We start from the raw sequence: 14,084 nt of genomic DNA, 5'->3' as shown, positions 1-14,084 counted from the left end.
GAATAATTCAAATGTTCCCAGAGTACAGAAAAGATAAATGTTTAAGGTAGTGGATGTTCCAATTACCCTAATCTGATTATTACACATTATACATATGTATCAAAATATCACATGTAACCTCAAAATATATACATCTCTTATGTATCAATTTTAAAAAGAAATGAAATTTATTTTTTACAGTCATGGAGACTGGAAAGCTCAAGGTCAGAAGGCTGCATCTGGCGAGGACCTTCTTTCTCGAAGAGGTCTCTGAGGCATCCCAAGGAGGCACAGAGCATCACACGGCAAGGGGGCTGAGCTTGCTCATGTGCTAGCTAGCCCAGGTCTCTCTTCCTCTTCTTGTAAAGCTACTAGTTCCCCTACCATAATAACCCATTAATCTATTAATACACGAATAGGCTAACCCATTCATTAGGGCAGAACCCTCATGATCCAATCACTTCTTAAAGGCCCCACCTCTCATACTGCCACACTGACGACTAAGGGTCAACATGAGTTTTGGAGGGGCCATTCAAACCATGGCATCTTCTTTCTTTGTTTCAGTTGAAAATCGTATTTAAACCTGAACTCACAGCCACCTCTATGTGATTTACTCTTTTTCTGTGGGTAGCTCCCATGCATACACGAGCTATACGTGCTAAGAAACTTGTATTTGTTTTTCCCTTGTTAGTCTATTTGTTGTTACAAGGTTCCATCCCAGCTAAGAGCTATGAAGAGTAGAGAGGAAATTATTTTTTCTTGCCTACATTGCATTACCACTTAAATTTCATTTTGTATTTTTCCAATTTGTTTCAAGCATGTCTGATGTCTCCAGCTATATGTTAAGCTCCTAGAAGGTGAGAACTGAGCTTATATCACATTTGGGTCTCCTCCAGCTCTGATCTTGAGCTTATAGCAGGTATTTACTGAGACTTGATATTTGCTTGAAAACGTATTTTGCATTTCATTGGAGCTTAACAAATGATAAATATAGAAATTATACACATATATATTTTTGTTATACAAGATAATCTTCTCATGGTCCACAACATCCACCGCATTTAAAAATCTTTCTCCTGTTGAGATAAAGAAAAAGGGCTAGCAACAGTCTCCTCACTATTTGGGAACTCTAATTTGTGAAGTTACTGGTAACAATTTTGGAATTTCTGTCAAGGAGAGATTTAGGGTAATAACTTCGGCTGGGAAAGGGTATTCAGGAATTTATCTTGAGTTTATTGTTTCATAGTGAGTCCACTGATTTTTTAAAACTGATATCTCATGTTTATTTGGGTTAGCTTTGGGAAGTATTGCAGATTATAGGGAAAGAGATCCAAAGACTTCCACTAGCAAGGTAAAATGCAATGGCAGCACCACTAGAAGTAACCATTTTAATTTAGAAACTTCTGGATCTAATTCCTTTTCCATTGTGTTAGTTATATATTGCTATAAGACAAATTATCCCAATACTTGGTGACATAAACAAAAACAATTTATTATCTTACAATGTCTTTGGGTCACGAGTTCAGAAACGACTTAGCTCAGGGTCTCTCATGAGGTTGTAGACAAGATGTAGGCCAGAGATGGAGGATCCATTTCCAAGATGATGCATCCCCACAAAGTTTGCAGGAGGCCTCGCTTCCTCACCTCTTGAGCTCTCCAATTTGTTTGAGTGTCTCCATGATACGTCAGAGGCTTTCTCCAGAGAGAGGGCCAGGAGGAATCCCAAAGCGTGTTTATCAGGTAGCCTCAGCCATCTAATGCCATGCTGCTATAGTTTGGATATTTGTTCCCCAAACCTCATGTTGAAATTTAATTCCCAATGTTGGAGGTGGGGCCTAATGGGAGGTCATGGGGGTGGATCTCCCATGAATAGATTAATGTCCTCTCTGGCTGGAGGGGAGGGAGAGATGAGTGAATTCTGGCTTTTGTTAGTCTCCCCTCTCCCCCAGAGCTGGTTGTTAAGAAGAGCCTGGCATCTCCCACCTTGCTCTCTTGCTTCTTGTCTCACCATATGGTATCTGCATACAACAGTTCCCCTTTGCTTTCCACTATGAGTGGCAGCAGCCTAAGGCCCTCACCAGAAGCAGATGCTGGTGCCATGCTTCTTGTACAATCTGCAGAACTGTGAGCCAAATAAATCTCTTTTGTTTATAAATTACCCAGCGTCAGGTATTCCTTTATAGCAACACAAAATGGACTAAGACACATAGCATTAGCCTTGTTCTATTCATTAGAAGCAAGTCACTGAGTTCAGCTTGTACTCAAGGGGAGAAAAATTAAGCTCTCCCTTGAAAGAAGGCACGATGTCGAAGAATTTGGGACATATATTAAAACCACCAACCCATTGTTAGCAAAATCACCAAGGATTGGGGAGGGTTCCATGCCTCTGACTTACCCAAGGCCATTGTTTCTGAAGTTGTATTGGTCAAAATGGGCTGTTAGAACAAAAATGCCCCCAAATTCTCAGTGGCTGAACACTATAAAATTTTATATCTCACTCTTGCTCCAATATGGTTTGGGAGAGGGTCTCTGTTCATTATCACAACTCAGGGACTGAAGATGATGAAGGCTTCATCTCAACACTCACATCCATGATTGCCAAGGCAGAAAAGGGATGCCGCAAATCTCACACTGTTCATAAAGCTTCAGCCTAGAAGTGACACACATCACACAATGTATTGGCCAAAGCAAGTCGCATGGTCTGGCTTCAAAGGGGTGACTAGGGAGTGCAGTGGTAAGTGTCTGAATGAGGGGAACCAGAGTGCCTGCTAACATACAGTAATGTCTATTGTCACCTCTATTTGACCCTGCTTAGTCATATTGAACTTAGGGGAAAAAAGAATCGAAATGCAAGAGCAAAGTCGAAACATCCTTTGTGTGCTTTCACTGGGTTCCCTGAGGGAATGCTGCTTTGTAGAAATACTTTAATCTCTTTTACATTCAGATTGGCCTATTTGCGGGGTCTAGAGCAGATAATACAGGAGAATGAGGTTTTTCTCCCAGTTCCATAGCTACATTGTCCCTGTTTAGCCCTCAAGTCTCCTCTCAGAGAATGGTAGGAAAAGCAGGACATAAGCCTTACAAATGCAGTTGGTGAGATATAATTTTAAGTATCCTATCATTTTCTACTTATGTCATATTCACTATGATCTTGGTGACTGGGAGGGTATTCACTCCAAATCTGTGTACTTTGCTATTTGCCCCCCACCTCTAGAATTCATTAGAGTTTCAGCAATAATTAATGACCCATTAACATGTTAAGTACCACTCATCATTATGTATTAATCCAGCATTAAAAATAATGGGCCTGTCCTGGGAGAAGTGGCAGCACTGTTCTTGCTGGAAAGCAGTCAGTCACTTGGCTCTAGGGAGCAGAGGCTGAGAGTGCTCTTCCTCCCCAATCATATTGGTGTCATTCTTGCAAAGCAGCCACAGTCTAGTTTTGGGAACTGCAGCTGGGAAATTACCGCAGCCCTGTTTGCATTCAACTTGGCCTACACTCCAGAAAGACACAGTGAATTTAGGGAAGAGTCTAAAATTTTTTTCAAATTATGAATTTTCACTATATTCTAAAATATGAGTTGCTCAAGTAGGAGAAGCGGGCCATCCTTCAAAACCAAGCTCCTACTCTAAATTCCCTATGAGGGCAGCCATGTATGTATGCCTCTGCATCAATCTTGCAGGAAAAGAACCACTAACATGATGAATTCTACTTCCTGGACAAGTATCAGGAGCCCAGGTTCTCACATCAATCGACACAAGCAATTGCTTTCTAAGAAAATCACTCCAGACTGGGGACACTCTAATTCTGCTTCCCAAACCTTGTCTGTGTGTTTTGAACACAGTGTCAGCCACTGACGTTGGGGTTTCTTTCCTAGTGGTCCAGTTAAGATGTCACAGGGTCTCATCAATTACCTAAACCCCTGACTTCCCTTCTGCCACACAGACAAAGCATCAGGGGACCCCTCCCTGCAACAGGACTTTATTTTTCTAGCCTGATTGGTATTTAGCATAGCCTTACTTAGTCACTTAACTGCTTACATCACATCTACCTTGATGGTGAAGCAGGATATTTTCCTGACCCTATCACAGGCAGGAACTAGAGTGCATGGGCACTAGAACTAGCCAGCCACTTTGGTGCCAGCAGGGGCAGACTGTACTGGCTCGATCCTGCTGCCTTCCACCCCTTGTGAGAGGGGGAGTGCAGGTGAGCGGGTGCAGGAGCCAGGGTGAGCGCTTTTGGGCACCGGCAGGAGCAAAACTTTGTGCAACCCCACAGCAGCATCTAAGGGGTGACTGCAACCCCAAAGCCCCAGTAGGGGGGTTACAGTGCCCTTTTAGCTGTGCCATCCATGGACAGCATAAGTGTTAACAGCTCAGTGGAAGGTCAGTGTGACAGCCTTTTGCACCCCCACTCATGGCACTCGAGTTCTTGTCTGGCATTCGGGAGGAATGAGGTCACATGAACAACTTGAAGATGGTAAATGCAGGGGATTTTATTGCCAATGAAAGTGGCTCTCAGCGGGAAGGAGAGCTAGAAAGGGGATGGATGGGGCAGGAAGGCGAGCTTCCTCTGGAGTCCAGCCATCCCTGGCCAGACTCCACTCTGAAGCTACGCTGTCAAGCTGTCCCTCTGAAGCCAAGCCACTTCTCTCCAATGTCCGACAGTGGTCTCTGATATCCAGCTGCTTATCCTCTCTGCCAGCTGAGTTCTGGGGCTTTTATAGACACAGGATAGGGCGTGGGGTGGGCCATGGGTGGTTTTGGAAAAGGCAACATTGGAACGGGAAATCAGGGATGTATGTTCTCTTTGGGCTGCGGTATTAGGCTTTTTGGCTTCAGGGTGGAGCCCTCGCTGGGGACCCACCCTTTTCTGCCCAGAATTTCCCTGCCTCCTGTCCCTATCAATGGGACCGTCCCCAGTGACCACAAAGGCTCTTGCAGTTCTATTTTGCATCCTTAATTCCTTAAGGTCTCATTGACCATGTTTTGGCATTTCCCCAGCACCCACAGGTACAGAGAGAAAAGAGATGTGGGATGGAATTGTTACTGGGGGGTCCTTGCTACCAGAGTTCCCAACATGGTGGCAGGCCACTTCCAAAATGGCAGCAGGCCACTTCCAAGATGGTGGCAAGCCTCGTGTTCTCTGACCTGGGGTTCTTGGCCTCTCAGATTCCAAGGAATGGAACCTTGGGCCATGTGGTGAGTGCTATAGCTCTATTAGAAGCCGTGGGTCATGGAAGAGAATCGTGGAACCCAGTGACTAGTGTTCAGCTCGATTAGGAAGAAACCGGGCACTTAGCCATGCAGGAACAATGCAAGCCTCCAGCCCGATTGGGAGTGGCAATGGGCACCTCACTGGATCAGAAGCACAGCAGACACCCTGCCGGATCTGGAGGCATGGAAGTCAGCGGCAGGTCTGCCACTGCGGCAAACAGCAGTGGTGGACGGTGAGCAAAAGCTCAGCTCGAGCCATAGCAAACATGGACCAGAAGAGTGCAGTTGCAAGATTTAATAGAGTGAAACAGAGTGAAAACAGAGCTTCCATACAAAGGGAGGGGACCCAAAGAGGGTAGCCATTGCTGGCTCGAATGCCTGGGTTTATATCCTGATCCTTGTCTGCCGTGCTGTGCTCTCAGGCAATAGATGATTGTCTATTTCTTTACCTTCTGTTTTTGCCTAATTAGCATTTTAGTGAACTCTCTTTACTATCTGATTGGTTGGATGTGAGCTAAGTTGCAAGCCCCGTGCTTAAAGGTGGAAGTGGTCACCTTCCCAGCTTGGCTTAGGGATTCTTAGTTGGCCTAGGAAACCCAGCTAGTCCTGTCTCTCAGAATTGCCCTTCTCAACTACAGCTACAGGGCTCAACACCTCCTCTCCCCCGGATCAGGAGCATGTATAAAGACATCCACACATAAGAACAAATCTCTGATTCTCTGACCCAAAATAAGGAAATAAGATTACCTAGAAAGAAACTTGACCTGCAGTTAAAAAAAAAAAAAAAAAAAAAGAAAACAGGTACTCGAGGCTCTGAAGTCTGCCCTGGCATTTGGCTCTGCCAATGGCAGGCAAAGTATTTACACCACTAAGCCTCAGCTTCCTCTTTTGGAAGAATGAGGATGGTGATAGTTCTTATCTCATAATGGGTACTGGGAGAAGTAAAAGAAATAATGCATGTAAAACAGCACCAAACCTAATGAACACAATTGTTATTACCCAAGAATATTGTCATTAATTCTAATTAGGTTTTCCCATATTGGTTGCCATTTTTCTGCACAATTTATTGTCTCATCCATACTGGTGTGCAAGGGTTCAAGTGCACCCCAAACAAGTGTGAATATTTCCCAAGCAAGATGGGGAAGGAATTCATTGTCATCATCCTAACAAATAGGTTCATTGCCCAATGCTCACAGCCAGTCAATATGCCCAGACACTGGGTTGCCGCAGAGAAAGAGGTAGGGTCACCAAATGAGGAGATCAGAAGGAACCCCAAATTCTTTTCCTGAGGAGTTTAGAGTAAGAGTTTTTAAAGGTTTTGAAGTGGGCCAAGGTGTGGAGACCCTTGATTGGTTAATGAGTGCAGGGTGAAGTCCTGGGGCAGGACGAGATGAAGAAGCTGTATTCTCATTCTGATCCACTGTTCTGAAAAACATATTAAGTGATCTTTATGTCAGAGATCCTGTCTATGGGAACAATGCAGACGCAAATTAATTCTTAAGCAGCCTTAGGACCCTAATGCCAGAAATCCTGTCTGTAGGAACAATGGGGATGTAAGTGGTCAGAATCCAGTGCTGCATGGCTTTCAGCAACAAGAAAGTGGGCAGAAGTGCAGCCTGAGTAATGCTTCATTACGATGATATTTCTGTCTAGAACCCAGCATGCAATTTGTCAGCCCTATGGGGACAGTTGCAGTAACAGAGTTGAGATTATGCCCTCCAACCCTGTAGCTCCTAGTTCACATCGGAATTCTCCTCAAAGTGCAGAGGTGTGCATTTTGTGGGGATATGAGGGAAAAGCTATCTCTTGTGTAAAGAGGGGAGGCCAGCTGGGAGTCGGCAATAGGGTGAGGTAGCACAGCAACCTTGCTCCCTACCACCCCAGTAGTCAGAAAATGCCCAGCCTGAAGAAAAGTCTCAGAGTCTGCTGACACAATGGAGGGGACTCAGCAGGTGACAAAGCCCCACCCTGCCCAGCAGCAGCCATGGAGTGCTGTCCCCAGCAAGGGAGGGAGGGCACTGAGGCTCAGGGGACCCAGTGGGATGAGGGATGCAGCCTTCCCATCTCCACCACACCCCCCATTTCATAGACTTTGTGACCCTTTCAAGGTCCATATGGCCCAGTGGCCAGCAAGGCCGTTTTCAGAATGCAGATCCAGTACAGATGCATCACCAGGAGCCTGTGCCCTGGCCTGTCTTGACTAGTGACACCCTTAGTCCTGTCAGCCCCGAGAGACACCAAGGCAAGCCTCTGGGGGCTGAATCTAATAGGTCAACAATCTCCCCAGGACTCTACCATGCGGCTGCACATTGGGTTCCCCCCCAACAGAATAGTTTTCTCCAGAAATCACAGGATTAGGCCTCCCAACCTTCTCTACCTAAACTGCCATGTCCAGATGTTACTTGTAAGCTGACCATCAACTGAACCACAGTCATGAGAAAATGTGGATTTAGATGTAGGTTTGCTTGCAAGAGAAGTTGGGGGACACCGACGGGGGACCAACACTTTTGTTCCTGTGCTTTTGCCTGACCTGTGTCCTCGTCCAGTGCCTTGGCTCTCCTTCGTGTCTGCTGCAATCTCACTTAGGCAAAACTGGCTCTTTTACGTGGCCCTGTCTGGTCTCTGGATGAACTGGGATGCGATACTTTTCATAGTCACATCCATTCGCTGGGACAGCTGCCTCAGTGATGGGTGTGGGTTGGGGGAGAAGCACACACTTGAGTGGCAGAGCTGGCTACTGCTCCTCCCAGACACTTGCTCCCTCTTTCCTTCCCTGTCCTCTGCTCTAGAACTTCATAATCCTGAGCCACAATTGTGCACATCAGAGGAGAGATACAGGAACTAACAAAAAAGTGGCCCAGCAGTTTTGTTCCAGAGAATTGAGTTGAGAGCACAACGCCTCACCTGGGCTACCACAGTGCCCTAGAAAGCTGTAGATGGATACAGGATGTGATTTTGAGTTTCATGCATCAGCTTGGCCAGGCTATAGGACCCGGTTATTTAATAAACACTAACATAGACATTGCTCTGGAGGTATTTGTGGTGTGGGTCACATCTACAATAAGCTGATTTTCAAGAGATTGCCCTTGATCATGTTGATGGGCCTCATTCCGTTGATCCCCCTAAGAGCAAAAACTGAGGTGCCTCACAGAAGAAATTCTGCCTCAAGACTGCAGCCTCAACTTCTAACTTCAGAGCTGCTACCCTGCTGCTTCAAGGCCGGTGGCCCTGCTAGGCCCAGCCTCCTGTGGCTGAGTGTCATTTATTTTCTCATGCTCAGAAGGACCCTAGCCCCATCCAGAAACCAAACACACCCTGTGGTCAGTCCCAACTCAACCTGCCAACCACCCGGCTATGTTCTGTGCTTCTCACTATGCTTATTACAAACAGGTGGACCAGGCTGTAACTGGGCAAGATCTGCTGATGGCTTACTGCTGACTGAATCAGGCAGGGGTGCCTGCTCTTAAAGGTATTTCTTTTTAGTGAGATCATGGCCTTGGGTGTGAGGTGAAGGAATAACTAGGGGCTAGGGAGCAGCAGGTCCAGATGTGAGGCCCAGCCCTTATGTTTATTGCCTCTGTCTCCTCATGCATCCTTGGGCCTCAGTCTTCTCACCTGTAAAATGGGTTCGCAACAATAAGATTACTCACAGCGTTGCTTTGAGGCTCAAAGAAGGAAAGGTGTGTGAAGCATGTTGAGAACTATGAAGAAAAATACCAAGGTTAATAATTAATTAAATCGTTTTTACCACTTTCCATCGAACTATTGAGAACAACAAAAAACTTTTCCAAACTGTGGCTAAAAGCAAGGAGTGGAATCTCAGCACATGCACTTAGGAATGTGAAGTCAGATCCGTAACCACCCTCCTGACATTTCTTTTGTGTGTGTGTGTGTGTTTTTTTGTTGTTGTTGTTGTTTTGTTTTTTGTTTGTTTTTTGAGACTGAGTCTTGCTCTGTCATCCAGGCTAGAGTGCAGTGGCACGATCTCAGCTCATTGCAACATCTGCCTCCCGGGTTCAAGCGATTCTCCTGCCTCAGCTTCCCAAGTAGCGGATTATAGGCATGCGCCACCACGCCTGGCTAATTTTTGTATTTTTAGTAGAGATGGGGTTTCAACACGTTGGCCAGGCTGGTCTTGAACTCCTGGCCTCAGGTGATCTGCCCGCCTCAGCCTCCCAAAGTGCTGGGATTACAGGTGTGAGCCACTGTGCCTGGCCCCTCCTTACATTTCTAAAACTCCCAAAGGTGGAGGGAGGCAGCTGGGTGTTGGGGCCAACACAGCCCCAACTTTTCACCATGGCTGCTGAAAAAAGCCCTGTGGGAAGGAACAAATAGTATCAGTCTATTTGGGAAGCTGGTCTCTCCTCTAACCTTTCTTCTTTGATTCCCAGCCTTTTGCATTTAGCCCAGTACAGGCTCCTTGGTGCCCTGAGGTTTGAGTAGGAAGTGACCAAGTCGCTGACTTCCCAGAATCTGTCTCTGCCAACACAGGCCACAGAGTCCTGTAACAACCTGCCTGTGAACAGTTATTTATAGTGTTCACCTCAGGCTGACACCACTTTTAGGGCAGCAGGGAAATGAGAACATCCGCTAAGGGCGGTTTAGATCGATCTATTTTGCCCAGCTCTGCTCAGCTGGGAGAAGTCTGCTGTCTGCTCCGCAGCCCCTCCACTTCAGAGCAGGTAGTCGTGGCTTGCACTGTGGGCTGTTCCCCCAGCCTCTGCACGGCTGGAAGACAACCTCTTCCTGTTCACAGAGCTCTAGAGGGGGACAAGGGAGTGTCAGCCTAGCATCTGTGGAACAAGAGTTCAGGGAGGCTGCAGTGAGCCGTGGGAAAACCTAGGTCTCTTCCCTGCTAGTGTGCGACTTACTTCCAAGACCTCCGGCTTCCCCTCCTAAGTGAGGGCAGCATGCTCTGCCTGCCTGTGTCACAGAGATCCTAAAACCTCCCATGAACAAAGACTGATACACAGGTGGGTAACAGTGTTGCTATTATTCTTTCTTCAGTAATATGACCCAACACAAGCAAAGAAAGAGACAGACAGCCTGGCTTCACGGCTAGAGTTGCTGAAGATGACCACTGCAGGAGGGAAAGGAATCACGTTCATGGTTCCTTGTCATCAGTGCAGAATTCCCTCCCCGTGTGTTAGGACAAAAGGGAAGAAGCTCTGCAGCTGAGAAGCAAGGCAGAGATAAGAATCTTTGGATTTCTCCGGTTAGGTACTGAATGCCTGGAGTGCGGCTTTTTCTGCCAGCAGCTGCGTCCAGTCATTTGTGGTGGTGAGGCCAGGGTAGCGGCCGTGCCCTGGGAGTTGGCCTCAGTCTTTGGCTTCGGCTGTAGGGCACACTGAGAGAAACTAGGCTGCAGGCCGCTCTTCTCTGCCTTAAACCCCTCTGGGTGGGGCAGCTCTCTCCAGAGCGGTCATTACTGCAGCTGTGTGAGCTGCAGGGTAGCTGCGCAGAGGAAAGGGAGGCACGATTGCTCATCCCTCTGGAGGCGGCACAGGTCAGAAGAGAGCTTTGGAGTTGTACAAATCTGGGTTCCAATCCTGGATCTCCCTTCTTAGACATTCAGACCACCTCTCTAACCCTCGGTTTCCTCTTCTGTATGGTGGTGATAATCCTACAGGCCTCAAGATTTTGGGGGCACCAAACGAGAGCACAGAAAACCAGTGCCCAGGGGAGGGTGCTGGTGCAGGGTAGATGGTGGGTGAGTATGACCCTCAGCACCCCTGACTCTCCACCGTTCACATCTGAGAACGCAGGGCCGGAGGTGACTTTGCCAAGACTGAGCACATAGCAAGAAGCACAGTTGCGGGAAACATGGCACACTCAGGCATCCACAGTCTTTAAGCTAAATGACATCTTACTGAGCGCTCCCTTCCGCAAGGCTCCGTATTGGGAACTGTGCATGCGAGGGATCTAGGTTGCCTGGGGGAGGTGCTCTCCCCTCACCTTTTCAGAAAACAACTTCCAGGTTTAGTGTTTAGAGTAATTTTTTTAAATGTTTAAAAAGTGCTTTGGTGTCCAAAAAAATGTGTTGAATTTGAAAAGATTCAGATGGCATCCATAATCTTCATCCCCACCCTTCCAGCCCCGGGCTTGGTACCTCTGCAGGGCATGCCCGGGATGGTTGGGGACTGGTACGGGTCTGTGGCCCTGGGGGTTGGGGACCCCTGCAGTAGGGTCCTGAGACTTTGTGAGTCGCTGGGCTGCCTGCAGTGCCAAGGGGCATAAGCAAATCTCCATCCTGGCATTGGCGCAGGTGAAAAGGAGGTATAAGTCCCTGCTGCAAATGGAGAGGACACAGATATGACACAAATGGAGAGAGACAGTGAAAATCACCGAGAGACCAGGCTCTGCCTGGGCTGGCCACCTACCAGCCACCCAGCCATGGGATGCTGGACACTCCTCAGGCCTCTCGGGGCCTCTGTTTCCTCACCCAGGAAATGAGCTCAGGTCAGAGGGACAGTTTTCAGGGTTTTGAATTTTTTCTTTTAAAGCAACAGAACCTTTTCTTTAAAATAAACCATGAGCAGAGCCCCAGTACTTTAAAAAAAAAAAAAAAAAGTAGCACCTGACTGGTGGAGTGGGAGTTGGGACCCAGAGGCCTTGTGTCCCTTGACCCCTGAGGATGTGTTGTTGGGGGCTGCACTTTCACAGGGGCACCCAGCACCCTATATTGGGCCCGCAGGTCTACATCTATTCCCATGTCCCAGTTTAGCTGTAAGTCCTTGCAGGCAGGGGCTGTCCTAGAGCTCTTGGGGTGCCCAGAGCCCAGCCCAGCACCCTGCTCACATGCTCTGGTGACATGTCATTAGTAGAGGCAAATTGTGTAGGTCTGCAGCAACCTCAATTCTTGCCTCCTCAGAAGAAAAAATTAGACTGAGGGGCATAAGGCAGAAGAAAAGACCGAGGCAAGTTTTACAGCAGAAGTGAAAGGAAGTAAAGTACACTTGGAAGACAGCCAAGCAGGCAACTTGCGAGGTCGAGTGCAGGGTTTGACCTTTGATTTGGGGTTTATATGTTGACACGCTTCCAGGGTCTTGCATTACTTCTCCTCTGATTCTTCCCTTGGGGTGGGCTGTTCGCATGCGCAGTGGCCTGCTAGTGCTTGAGAGGGGGGCATGCACAGTGTGTTTACTGGGGTTGTACACGTGCTCACTTGAGGTGTTCTTCCCTTACCAATCCGGCATTCCTAGAGGAAGGTCATATACCAGTTAAGCACCTCCATTTTGCCTCTTAGTGAGCATGCTTGAGCCCCCTCACCCAATCCTCTGCAACCTTATCAGGAAGCAGCTGATCACCAGCTTCAGGTGTTGTCTATTTATTGGGAGCCTGCCTTTCCCTGGTGCCGGCTGTGCCCAATTATTATTTTAGAGAGGCAGTTAACAACAGCCTGACCATCACCTGGTGGTTGTCTTACATTCCTGGTGTGTGTGTTGGGGGAGCCTCTCCTGCTCTGCTCATGCCTGGCTAGCTACCTCCCGCATCAGTACGGCAGTGGGAAGACGCAGCCGGTAAGTCGATGAGAAGTGCCTCCTCTGCAGCAGGGCTTTCAGTCTTGTAGACTTCCCGGGGTGGCCGGTTTTCTATTTTTCCAAAGACTGGTATTAAAATACACAATTGTCCCTACTGCAATCCCCTTCAGTTATTCAAATAAAGGGTATTTTAGCAATAGTGAAATGGCTTGGCCCTTGGGGACCACTACTCTAGAGCCACTTCAGGTCGTTTGCTTGACTTTGTCATCTGCCTGTCCTTGCAAGTGAGTTCAGCTTTAGGCTGACCTTCAGTCCATGGTGGTCCAGGTCTGCCTCCTGACAGCCCTCAGGCGTGGCTGGCTGTGACTGTTCTGAGCCTGGAGTGTTGTCTCCTTGGTGGGCACTGATCACTGTGACATCTCTGCCTTTGGTCCAGAGTCCTGTCTGTGCTTTAATAGAATACGACTACTGAATCTTGACCTTTGGCAAGAGAGGCCTGGGGTGATTTAAAGTAAACAAAACAGCCCTTACCACCAGAACCTGCCCAGGGAGGCAGGGACAGAAGCAAAGCAGTGTTCTGTCCTCAAGCTGGTGGTGACAGAAAGCAAGCCAGAAAAAGCAGCCCCACGGAGTGTTAACTGAGTCCTCACAAAGTGCTGCGGGAACCCATTGGTGGAAAGAGTTCCTTGACTAGCGTTGAGGGAGAGGATGTGCTTGTGACGGGACCAGGGAAGGCTGCTTGTTGGAAAAACAATGTGATGGTTCTTTCATTTATTAACTTATTTATTGATTTATTTTGTAATCACAACTTTATTTTAGATTCTGGGGTGCATGTGCAGGCTTGTTTACATGGTGAGCATATTGCATGATGCTCAGGTTTGGGAGACGAATGATCCTGTTAGGTAGTAAGAACAGTACCCAGTAGTTTGTTTTTCAACCTTTCTCTCGTCCCTCCCTTTCTGCCCCCTCTAGTAGTCCCTAGTGTCTATTCCCATCTTTATATCCATGAGTACGCAATGTTTAGTTCCCACTTGTAAGTGAGAATGTCGGTATTTGATTTTCTGTTCCTACGTTAATTTGCTCAGGATAACGGCCTGCAGCTGCATCCATGTTGCTGCAAAGGATATGATTTCATAATTTTTATGGTTGCAATAGTTCTTAAAGGCTGAGGAATCTGCCAGGCTAAGTGGAGGGGACACCCAGCAGAGGAGGAAGAACAAGTAGTGGCGTGAAAGACTGTCAATGTCAGTAACTTTGGGAGAATGTATCTATATCATTTTTTCAACTAGACCATTTTCTTTAAAGTGTGGTGAAGGCGCCAACTCATAAATATCCTATCTGCAGAGCCGTTAGACCTAACTATTATACGTACATTCCAGTTTGCTGCCAGAAACTAGTTTTGGCTGC

This window comes from Symphalangus syndactylus, chromosome 19 (genome assembly GCF_028878055.3).
Source record: "Symphalangus syndactylus isolate Jambi chromosome 19, NHGRI_mSymSyn1-v2.1_pri, whole genome shotgun sequence".
NCBI classification, from domain to species: Eukaryota; Metazoa; Chordata; class Mammalia; order Primates; family Hylobatidae; genus Symphalangus; species Symphalangus syndactylus.
The sequence above is the reverse complement of the archived record's forward strand: the minus strand, read 5'-3'. Positions refer to the sequence as shown.